Raw genomic sequence first — 10,367 nt, forward strand, 5'->3', positions numbered from 1 at the left:
TTCAAAGAACTAATTAACAAGATCATCCTAATATACTTAGATGACTTGAATGTGTTTTCCAAACACCAGGAAGATCATTTTGATCATCTCGAGTTAGTCCTACAAAAATGTCTTGAATTTGGGATCTCCTTGAACCCAAAGAAATGTATCTTTGGGGTTCCTCAAGGAAAATTACCTGGGCATATAGTTTCAAAAGAGGGTGTCTCCATTGATCTAGACCGAGTCAAGGCTATTAAAGACCTCCCCCTTTCGATCAACAAAAAGGAAGTCCAATCCTTTCTAGGAAAGGTCAATTTTGTTAATTGTTTTATCTTTGACTTTGCTGGAATAATAAGACCCATCACTCTCATGCTGAAAAAAGATATACATTTCAAATGGATTTCTGAATCCAAAAAATCTTTTGATGAAATAAAAAATGTCATCTACTCTGCTCCTATATTATCTAACCGAGACATGTCTAAGGACTTCATAATGTATGTCTATTCTGGTCAGCATAGTATTGCCATGGTTCTAATCCAAAAGGACACCCAAAGAGGAGGAGAGCACCCCATAGCCTTCCATTCAAAAACTCTTAAGGATTATGAGGTCTGATACAACTTTGTTGAAAAGAAGGCCTTAGCCGCCATAAAAGGACTAAAGAAATTCAGGCATTTCGTTGCCTGTAATAAAATCGTAACCCATCTTGCAGTAAGGGAATAAATCATGGAGGCCGACATCACTGCAAAGAGGGCAAATTGGATCACTAAGATTATAGAATATGATGTCGATATCAAGCCAACAAAGCTTGTTCGCGAAAGAGGCCTGTGTGAATATATAGTGCAGGACTGTGAACCCCATGGTGATGGAGCGGCCATAGAGGAAATGGTTATGTTTGTGCCCGATGTCCCCAGTGATAGTTGGATTAACAAAAGGAAGCATTTCATGAAGACTGGGATTTTTCTCGAAAATCTTCCCCCGACTAAGAAGAGGTTCTACAGACTCCAAAATAGCAGTTTTTGCTTAATAGACAGAACGCTTTTCAAAAGGAATTTTGATGGATTTCTGCTCCGTTGTGTCGACTAGAGCCAAGCTGATAAAATCTTACATGAGTTTCACTACGACTCCTCAATAGGCCACTTCTCCGCACCCACAACCACTATCAAGATTACCCAAGCTGGATATTTTTGGTCGTCCATGTTCGGAGATACACACAATTTAGTAAGGGGATGCAAAGAGTGCCAATATTACATAGGAAGAGGTAAGAAACCTGCAATGCCACTTAGGCCTGTGTCTGTGGAAGAGCCTTTCACTCAATGGGGCCTTGATTTTATCGGAATGATCAACCTCCCAATTTTTGCTGGACATAAATGGATCCTGACTGCTACTGATTATTTCACCAAATGGTCCAAAGCTGTCCCTTTGCAGAATTCATCAGAAAGTGAGGTGTTGGATTTCCTAGAAGATCTGACTTGTCGGTACAGTCCCCCAAAAACTATTATATTAGATAATGCACATGCATTCACAGGCTCGTGAATCACCCAATTCACCCTCAGTAGAGGTATTTATCTCAAGACCTCTTCTAACTACTACCCTCAAAGGAATGGACTTGTCGAATCTACTAACAAGAACCTGATCAGACTTATCAAAATAATAGGTTCTGAATACAAGGAGTGGCACCACCACCTAAGAAGCGCACTATGGGCAGACCACATAATGCCCAAACAGATTCTAAAAAACTCCCCATACAAATTGGTATATGGGAAGGATGCACTTTTTCCCATGTCACTAGAGATCTCGGTGTTGCAATTACTAAAATCAATGGAAGTTGCCGAAAATGGCCCCATGGCCATAAGGTTGGCAGAGATTATGGAGCTAGAGGAAGCAAGGGAGGCAACTTTCATGGCTCTCCAAGACAGACAGGAAGTCGTAAAAAGATGGTTCGACAGTAAAAAAAGTTCTAATTTGATTTTTGCCCTCGGAGACCTTGTATTGAAATATAACGAGAGGATGGCTAAACCTAGTCAGCATGCCAAGTTCATCTGCCTATGGGAGGGACCCTTTCGCATTGTAGGTTGCAAAGGTTTCAATTCTTTTGAGCTAGAAGATATGAATGGGGACCCCCTCTCCATCTCGATTAACGATTTCAACCTCAAAGCTTTTCATTAAGGGTTCCTTTCGCTTTTCAAGTATAAAATGTATATCATGTCCATAATGTATATAGTGCCTATTTATCTTATTTAATTTCCATTCAGAATCAAGCAAGTAGATATAAAAAAGAAATAAAGGTCACATAAAGGAGAAAAGTAAAATCAATTATTTTAAGAGATTCTTATATTTTCGTTACAAAATGAGCAGGCTCTTGGCCTCTCCTTTTTCTACATCTTTTTGGTTTAGGTCCAGATCGATGGTTCATCACCTCTTCAGTGGCTGTCCTCCATCTCTCCCTCATCAGTGTTGGAGTTTTCTTCTTCCCCCAGCCACTCTGAGTCAGAGGAGCTCGCGAGCTCCCCGTGCATGAAAATGACAACCATGTTTGGTTGCTGGTTTGGCATCAAAATTATTGGGAAGATACAGTCCCTGAATCCAGTGTACCAGTTTGTGCCTTCTGAAATTGGGATTATCAAATGAATGTACAAAAGAAATTCTGCAGCGAGTTTGGCACGGTACCGATGAGAAGACAATGTCATGGTTTTCAACCCATTGATGAGTGGATGCGAAGCCACCTACTCATTGAGTGTGATGAACCGCTCTAAGTCAGATGCCACAGAGAGCCCTCAGAAGGGTACATAGTATGCAACTACATTCTCCAATCCACCCAAGTAATCTGTCAGAAAAAGAGCTTGAGTCAGCTACGTTGTTAGCACCCCAGACTGACCAGAATCCAACATAGAGGCTATGAATCATGAGCAGATGTCTGTATTCACCCGATAGCGGTCTGGTTTACCAACAAAATCCTCTCCAAGTACCCATTTAATTGTGGCTATTATTAAAGGGTTCTTCTTGCATGTCATCCCTTGCAACCTCCAGTTTGAGATGTTTCCCAAGAAAGTGACCTGTGCTTTCTTGCTAATGAGCCGAACAGGAGTATCCATTTCTTCAGAAGCTCCACCGTTAAAGATTGAAATATGGTAAAAGAATGTCTAAAAAGACATATTTATAGCAAAATTTTGGCAAACAGATGACCAATGCTCAGAGCTCATGCCTCTCCAATTCCAACGTTTCTGTCATGTCTCCATTAATTCATGTCATGAAAATGGGATTGTCTTCAGGATACTAGGGTCTTGTTAGTTACCTCAAAGAGAGAAATAGATGTAAGCAAAGAGCCATGCATACATTCAGGTACGTCACACTTAAATATTAGGTTCCACTAGCCTATTTCAGCCCACACAATCATTATTTCTGATCGATCCCCTTGATTAAAGAAAAGATTTGTTTGAGGAACATCCCTCGAGTAATGTCAAATTAGCCAAGGATTTTCTAGGAAAGTGGGAATGATGACGCCCTTCATCCGTGGGGGTTGGTTGCAACAATAATTTGAGATGGCGCATGTGTAAGCAGGTCCTTGCCATTAAGCACTTGGCTTTCATGAAAATCAAGGCATGTTATACTTTTAAAGCTCAAGGTTTTCCCTCCTATCAGTTTGTTTTTCCTGTTTTTGAAGAAAGAGGGAAAAGAAATACGAGCAAGGTTCCACCTCCCATCTTTAGTTTTCTAGGAAAAGGAAGGAAGGTTTTCTTTCTATAATGGATTCTGAGGCCGTGTCTACAAATGCTATTCTTAGAGGTTTCTGGGTTAATGTTTTCGAAGAGCTATCTTATTCTACACATGCTATCCCTCCAAAGAAGGAGTATCCAAAGATGAAGGCCAAGGCTAAAACGACAACCCAAAATGCGTCTGTTGTTCTGGATTCTTTGGAAAATATTTGAGAACCCAAGATCCGTAAGTAGCCCAAGAACCTCAGAGAGGCTACTTTCTCGAGGATGCTGCATCATAGAAATGATCCTCAATTCATGGCAGTGCATTTCTGGAAAAGTGGTGCTCCTCAATCTTTGGTTCCCGCAGTCCCATACTGCCCTGAGCTCATAGAAGATTGTACGAAGATCTTTGATTCCACCTCATTCTCTGTCAGTGGCTCCCACCTGAGATTGGTCATATCTCTAGAAGCCATTAGGGAGATGGTGTGCTTCCCAATCTTTGAAATAACAGAGGTTTCCTCAAAGAAATCCATGGAGGAGTTCTGGAGCATCGGGAGAGATGCTTTGACTTTCTATCAAAGTACGCTCAATCGAAGTCTGTCAGTTGGACTTTTGAAGTTCCCTTTGTCCTACAATGACCTAAAACAAGATGACTTCAAAGATATCTTGTTTACCCTAACATGGCTGTGTGGTCATGACAACGACCGAGATATCACAGCTTCCATGATGGGTTTTCTCTTCAAATGTAAGAAGCAAAGAGAGCCTTTCCACTTTGACTTCTCTGTAGCTATTGCTAGAGCCATCATTAAGCAATTATCTAAGTTCCAGCAGCTGCGACATTTTAGATTACCTTTGGTATTGGTACACCTGCTTCTGTACCAAAATTAAGCTTTCTTCGCACAATTCATGCGCTTGGCCACTTATGACAAGTCGAGAAAAGTAATGCCAGTGTCTTGCTAGACACCTCTGGTGCTAGCCTCTTATGATTCCTATCATTTTTTAGATCTGTTCATGGCTCCCGTACTCAAAGACTGGAGTGATTCCCAATGAGCTATTAGCCCATTTCTCTTAGATTCAGATGAACTGGATGCAAAATGAGCATCCCCCTTGTGACTGGTTCATGGGCCCTGATTTTTCTTTCATCCGTGTGCATGGGTTCTCTGAGGAACCTTTCCAGCTTCCCACTTATGTAATTGACCGAACCCTAGCCCTTGAAATGGCAAGGCAATTGGTGAGAATTGAGCAAGCCATTGGCGCTGGAAAGCATGACACCTCTATCTCTGATGATAACAAGGCCATTGGCCCAATCACTCTAGTAAGAGGAAAAATGGTTGCGAAAACCCTGACGTGAAAAATGGTGCAGCTTGGTATCTTAGTAATCGACGACTCTTGGAGTTATGACTCCAATGGCTGCTTAAGCAAAAGAAATAATTCCGTCAGGCATGAGCCTCAAAACTTATGGGTAGAGCGCACAAACCCTCGAGTTGATGACCCGAGCCTATATGTGGGCCTTGACGATTTTCCTTTTTTAGAATGCCCCCCATGGTTAAAGTTCTATTCTCTCATGCAAAGGTTCAACCCCACGAAGCCTATCCCTCAGGCATTGTTGGAAAACATGAAGACTCTAGCTTGGTTGAGAAAGAAAAGGGAAGATTTTTTGGGTTTATCATCAGGAGGTAAATCAGTCCAGAGTCAACCTCAGGAATACACCCCTAGATAAATGTTTTGAGAAAGAATGGGGTAGGGTAAATAAATCTGATGATGAGACGTGATAGTTCCTCATGCGGGGACTCATCTCCTGAGGTCGCAGCCCAACAGGAGGTTGAGGTTATAAATATCGAAGGGCAGGAGCCGGAGCCACAAACTCTTCTTCCTTTAGATAGCGTAGCTCACAGGCCTCATTCGCAGGATAGTAAGAGGCAGTCCGAGAAGTAGTCCTTCGAAATCCCTCCAAAGAAGAAACCATATCTTAGTGCATCAGGAGTAATTCCACCCTCTCAACTTTTGGCAGCATCTTTAGATCAGAAGCAGCTGCCTCCTTCTGCTGTTCAGGTATGTCTTTTTTTCTCTTCGCCTCTGGCTCCAGATTTTCTTTCAATTGTTCCCATGACCGCAATGCAAACCTCAGTCCCTACCGCTCTCACTCTAGCCCCGACGGGTATGCCTGTCGATCCCCAAGATGTGCTCATGCAAGCTTCCATCCCTTTCTTGGACACGACTTTCATATCTGCAACATTTCCCTCACCCGCATTAGAAGTAGCCCCTGTGTCACGTAGGCTAGGTTTTGAAGAGTCATCTCCCCAGGCTATGGGTGCAATGTCCTCGGGTCCTTTCCCATTGGGGGGTTCCCCTTTTGTCCTGTTATTTTCCTCATTGGCTCTAGCCCATCCCATCCAACCTGCTTTCGCTAGACCCATTTCACATTTCCCCTTTGCAGTCCCTCATGGTGTAGCTTTTGCAAATCAAGCCATTGATCATTCAGATGATTTTCAGCAGCAGGTCATTCATGATAGAACCGCTAGCCTAAGTAAGACAAGAAAGTAAAAGGAAAAGGAAGGTGCTCGTCTAGCTCGCCCTCATTTACAAACACACTTCAGTGAGCAAAGGAATTGCCTCTACTTTGCAAATCTAGTTCCCAAGGTCAACAAGCCGGAATCTCAGATGAGATCAGATGACTATGCACTACAAGCCATCGATGTTAGTCTTCAAAGTGCCATGACATCTGACAAGGTCGAAATGATGGAGGAGACTTCAAAAGGGTATCCACAGATTTTATCAAGAAAAGCCGTCATCTGGAAAAGCTCCAATCAGGGAACGTTAGTCTCCAAGATTCCCTTACCCAGCAAAGGAACGAAGATAAAGCCCAGGGCTCAGAAAATCAATTGTTTGCAAAGTCTACTAGCTCAAACTAATTCAAAGAAAGGAAAGTTATAGTCAGATTTTAACAATGTAAGCTCTTAGTTAAAAGGCCAAGAAGTGACAAGGAATGTGGCTTTGAAGGAATTGCAAGAGAAGGATGCAAAAATACAATAGTTAAAGGCTACCTCTAGGGATGTTGCCCAGGTCTAGATGCAGCTACGTGAATAAATCCTTATCAAAGAAGATTATGCTCGTCAACTGAGTGAAGTCCAGGTATCACGGTCTGAAGAAAAGACAAATTTTGAGGCAGAGTTGAAAGAGAGAGAGACTAGTCTTGGACAATCTGGTGAGCGCATTTCAAAGTTGGAGACTGTTTTGCGACATGAGCAAGATTGTACATTGTAGCTGTAGCAAGTCGTTAGGATTGGGGAGGCAAAGATCCTTACTCTAGAGAATCAAGTAGCTATTGAACAGAGCAAATGCAATCGGCTCTAGTAGGAGATGATTGCGAAAGATAATGAAGTTTCTAGATTGCTGAGCATTCCACCTCCGCAGCAGATTTCTTCAGATTTTTCTACCATGTTGATAGAGCTATATGTTTCTCATTGGGAAAAGGTAAAACAATATTGTCCATCTCTACAACCAGTGTTAATATTCCTTAGTGATGTGTAGTTCCTTTGTGTTGAGGCCGACACCCTTATTAGCAGTTCTATGCTTGTCATCGGTCCTAAATTCCTAGTAGCCCAAGGTCTTATGCAGTTGCTGTACTTCACCTAGGATGAGGGACTAAGGGAGAAATGGATTATTGACCACCGACAATTGATCAAAAAGACTAATGTTTTCGTAAATTGACATAGGATAATCATGCAGGCTTCAGAGGCCTTGACGCCTTTGCAATTTTTAGTTCCAGATATCAAGCAACGTCTAGAGAGGTTCATTTCTTTGGGCTTGGCCTCCCCTTTCCCTGTGGATGATACTGTGCTAGGGATTGAACAAGTGTTACAGTAGGTCGAGTATTTGCAACAAGATAGAGCTTTCTTGCAGCGATTGGGGAATCCTATTTTAGTGACCAAGGTAGAGTGTCTTTTGCACCCTCTAGCCCAGCTCTCTGCTCTCCTGAAGTAGGTCCAGGATGAGCCTGCACCTCTACCTTTTGATGAGGTAATTTTCCTGGATCAATATTTTCAATATTTAGAGGTGCAAGCTATGCTCTCTGAGGATGAATGGTTGCCTTTGCAACAAGCTTTCAATCTGCTCCGTCCCGTTGTGGCATGAAATCTAGTTTGTGAAGCCAGTAATTTTGGGTTCACCTATTTCGCAAGCAGAATTTCCCCTGTTAGTCGCCAAGAAATGTTCACATTAAAATTCCCTGGTCTAAGGTTTGCCGCTAGCCTGATTGGTTTTGCTTTTCGTTATCCAGCAGTGCAGGGAGCGTAGGACAATTGTCGGCACAATGTTACTCCCTCAGTCCGTATTTGGTGTCCATTTTTTGAAGTAGCGTGATAGTGACAAATGGCAAGGCATGCTGACTATTTTTATTTTTTGAGGCCCACCTTTTAGCGCAGTAAGCGAGTAGTTTCCCACATTTTTGTAATTTTCCAGTAGCCCATCCGTGGTTAGCAGAATCTTTTCGGTTCGTGTCGGTTTGTGGACCGTTGTAGGTGAGAAGTGGATTTCCAGGGGCCATTTTGCTGGGTGTTGTCTTCAAAGAGACACAACATGTTTTTCTGTTCAAGAAGGTTATGCCCCTTTGGCGTATTTTGGGATCTGTTTTCAGGAGCCTAGTACTCTATTTATGCCGGTTTTTTCCCTGTTACAGGGGTTCAACACTTTTGAAAAGAACAATTAAGTTTTCTAAGTAGAAGTTTCTTTTTAACCTTTAAAACCATTATTGTTTGTCTGAAGAAGGTTATTCAAATTGTGCCTGCGACCTTTATGACACTTCTTTCAGTATGCTTTTGATGGTCTTTTCTGTGTTGTTTTTTTAAAGTTCCAATGACTTTGGGAATACATCTATCTAAGATTTTGCTGATTAAACTATGTTTCACACTTGTTATCTGGTAAATGCATGATGAGAATTTCTTTATGTCGCAAAGAAACTTGATTGTATCTTTGGTTATGTTCTTGATCTGGACTTGTAGATTGTTGAATGGGCTTATGAAAGTCATGTGTTTTTGGATTTTGTATGCTCATATCTTTTAATGATCTGGCGTATCACCTTGGTAGTTTAGTTTTTATTGTTTTAAAGCTATTTCTTTCTTCCCCTTTCCTGAAAACACCAAGGAAGATCTGACTTCTCAATCTTGGAGGTCATTTAGTGGAACCTACTCAATCGGTCCCCCACCACTGAATTTCCCATAAGACAGTTTGTTTCCAAAATAAAATTCAAAGTCAACAAGTATTTCCCACTTGACCCAAACAAGGGTTCCAATTTTTAGGATGAAAATTGGATCTCCAAAACTTAGCACGGTCTGCCCTAGAGGTGTCTTTCCCGAAACCCCCATTTCGCTTTCGAAAATTACCATGAGATTTTAGAGGGACCATATTGGGTTCTGAATGTGGATTGCCTCGCTCGATTTCCACACCAAGGATGCTAGATTTAGGCAATGGTTGCCAGTTTTGGGGAAACTCAGAAGCAGGATACTTGGCCTTGCGAAACCAACCTATGTTATTCCAGATGAAAGCATTTTCCTTACATTTTAGCGGGTCAATAGGGCACTGGTTGCCACTTGAATATAGATTTCCATAATTCATTTGCAGTTTGGAATATCTGTCTCCATGGAAAATGTCTTTTCTCTCATATTAGCTAGTTTTTGAGAGGGTTGAATCCTACCTGCTTCAATGGGAAAGGCAATATCTGCTTCATCGCTCCATGAACTGATCTTTGTAGTGACTTTATTTTGATTTGGAATCTTCACATCCTAAATGCCCAAACCTCACATATTGGCATCCTTGCTCTCGCTGTCGTTGTCGCTCCTGCTGCCTTCGAACGCCGCCATTTCGCTCCGCTAATCAAACAATCTTAATATATATTTCATTATTACATATTATATAATAATCTAATTAAATCTAATTTATTATATATACTATTTTTGATATAATATTTGTTTTTAGTTAATATTACATTTTATTTATGGTAGATATATGATATCTTTATTAATTATTTGTGTTTTATATAAATAAGATCTATATTCATTATTATATATTTATTAATATAAATATAATATGATATATAACAATTTTTTTACATATAATATTAAATATACTAACCCACCACATAACATAATTTAAATGAAACAAATGATTATTAACACAAAAACATATAACACTTGATTTGTACGTGAAAAATCCAAATGGGAAAAACCACAGAGAGAGTGTTCTCTAAGGAATGATGCAATATGTAAATGGTTACACAAGGGGTGGCTCATTGTCAGTTTGGTCTCAACTATTAGAGTTGCATTGACATATGCATAGATTACAGTTCCCTTGAAGTACACAGAGCTGTTTTTACACATTAAAACAATATTTACATCCATAGTTGTTTTGGCATATATACATAGAACACAAATAGTTGTTTTTCAACAACTATATTCTAACATGCAACACATATGATATCACAACCGGGTATGTGCACAAAGATGGTGGTCAGAAAAGTGGACACCACACAAGAAAAACATGGAAAAACAAGCAGAGTGTACATGGTTTTGAAATTTGAAATTCCCGTGTATGCACTTAGGTTTGTTCTTCCTGAGCCTAAAGAGGATAGCGTGTACGTGATGCTTTTAGGAAAATGAGAATGTATGCACTACGCCTCGAAAAATGAGCGCGTACGTG

The sequence above is a fragment of the Cryptomeria japonica genome, chromosome 8 (genome assembly GCF_030272615.1).
Source record: "Cryptomeria japonica chromosome 8, Sugi_1.0, whole genome shotgun sequence".
NCBI lineage: Eukaryota > Viridiplantae > Streptophyta > Pinopsida > Cupressales > Cupressaceae > Cryptomeria > Cryptomeria japonica.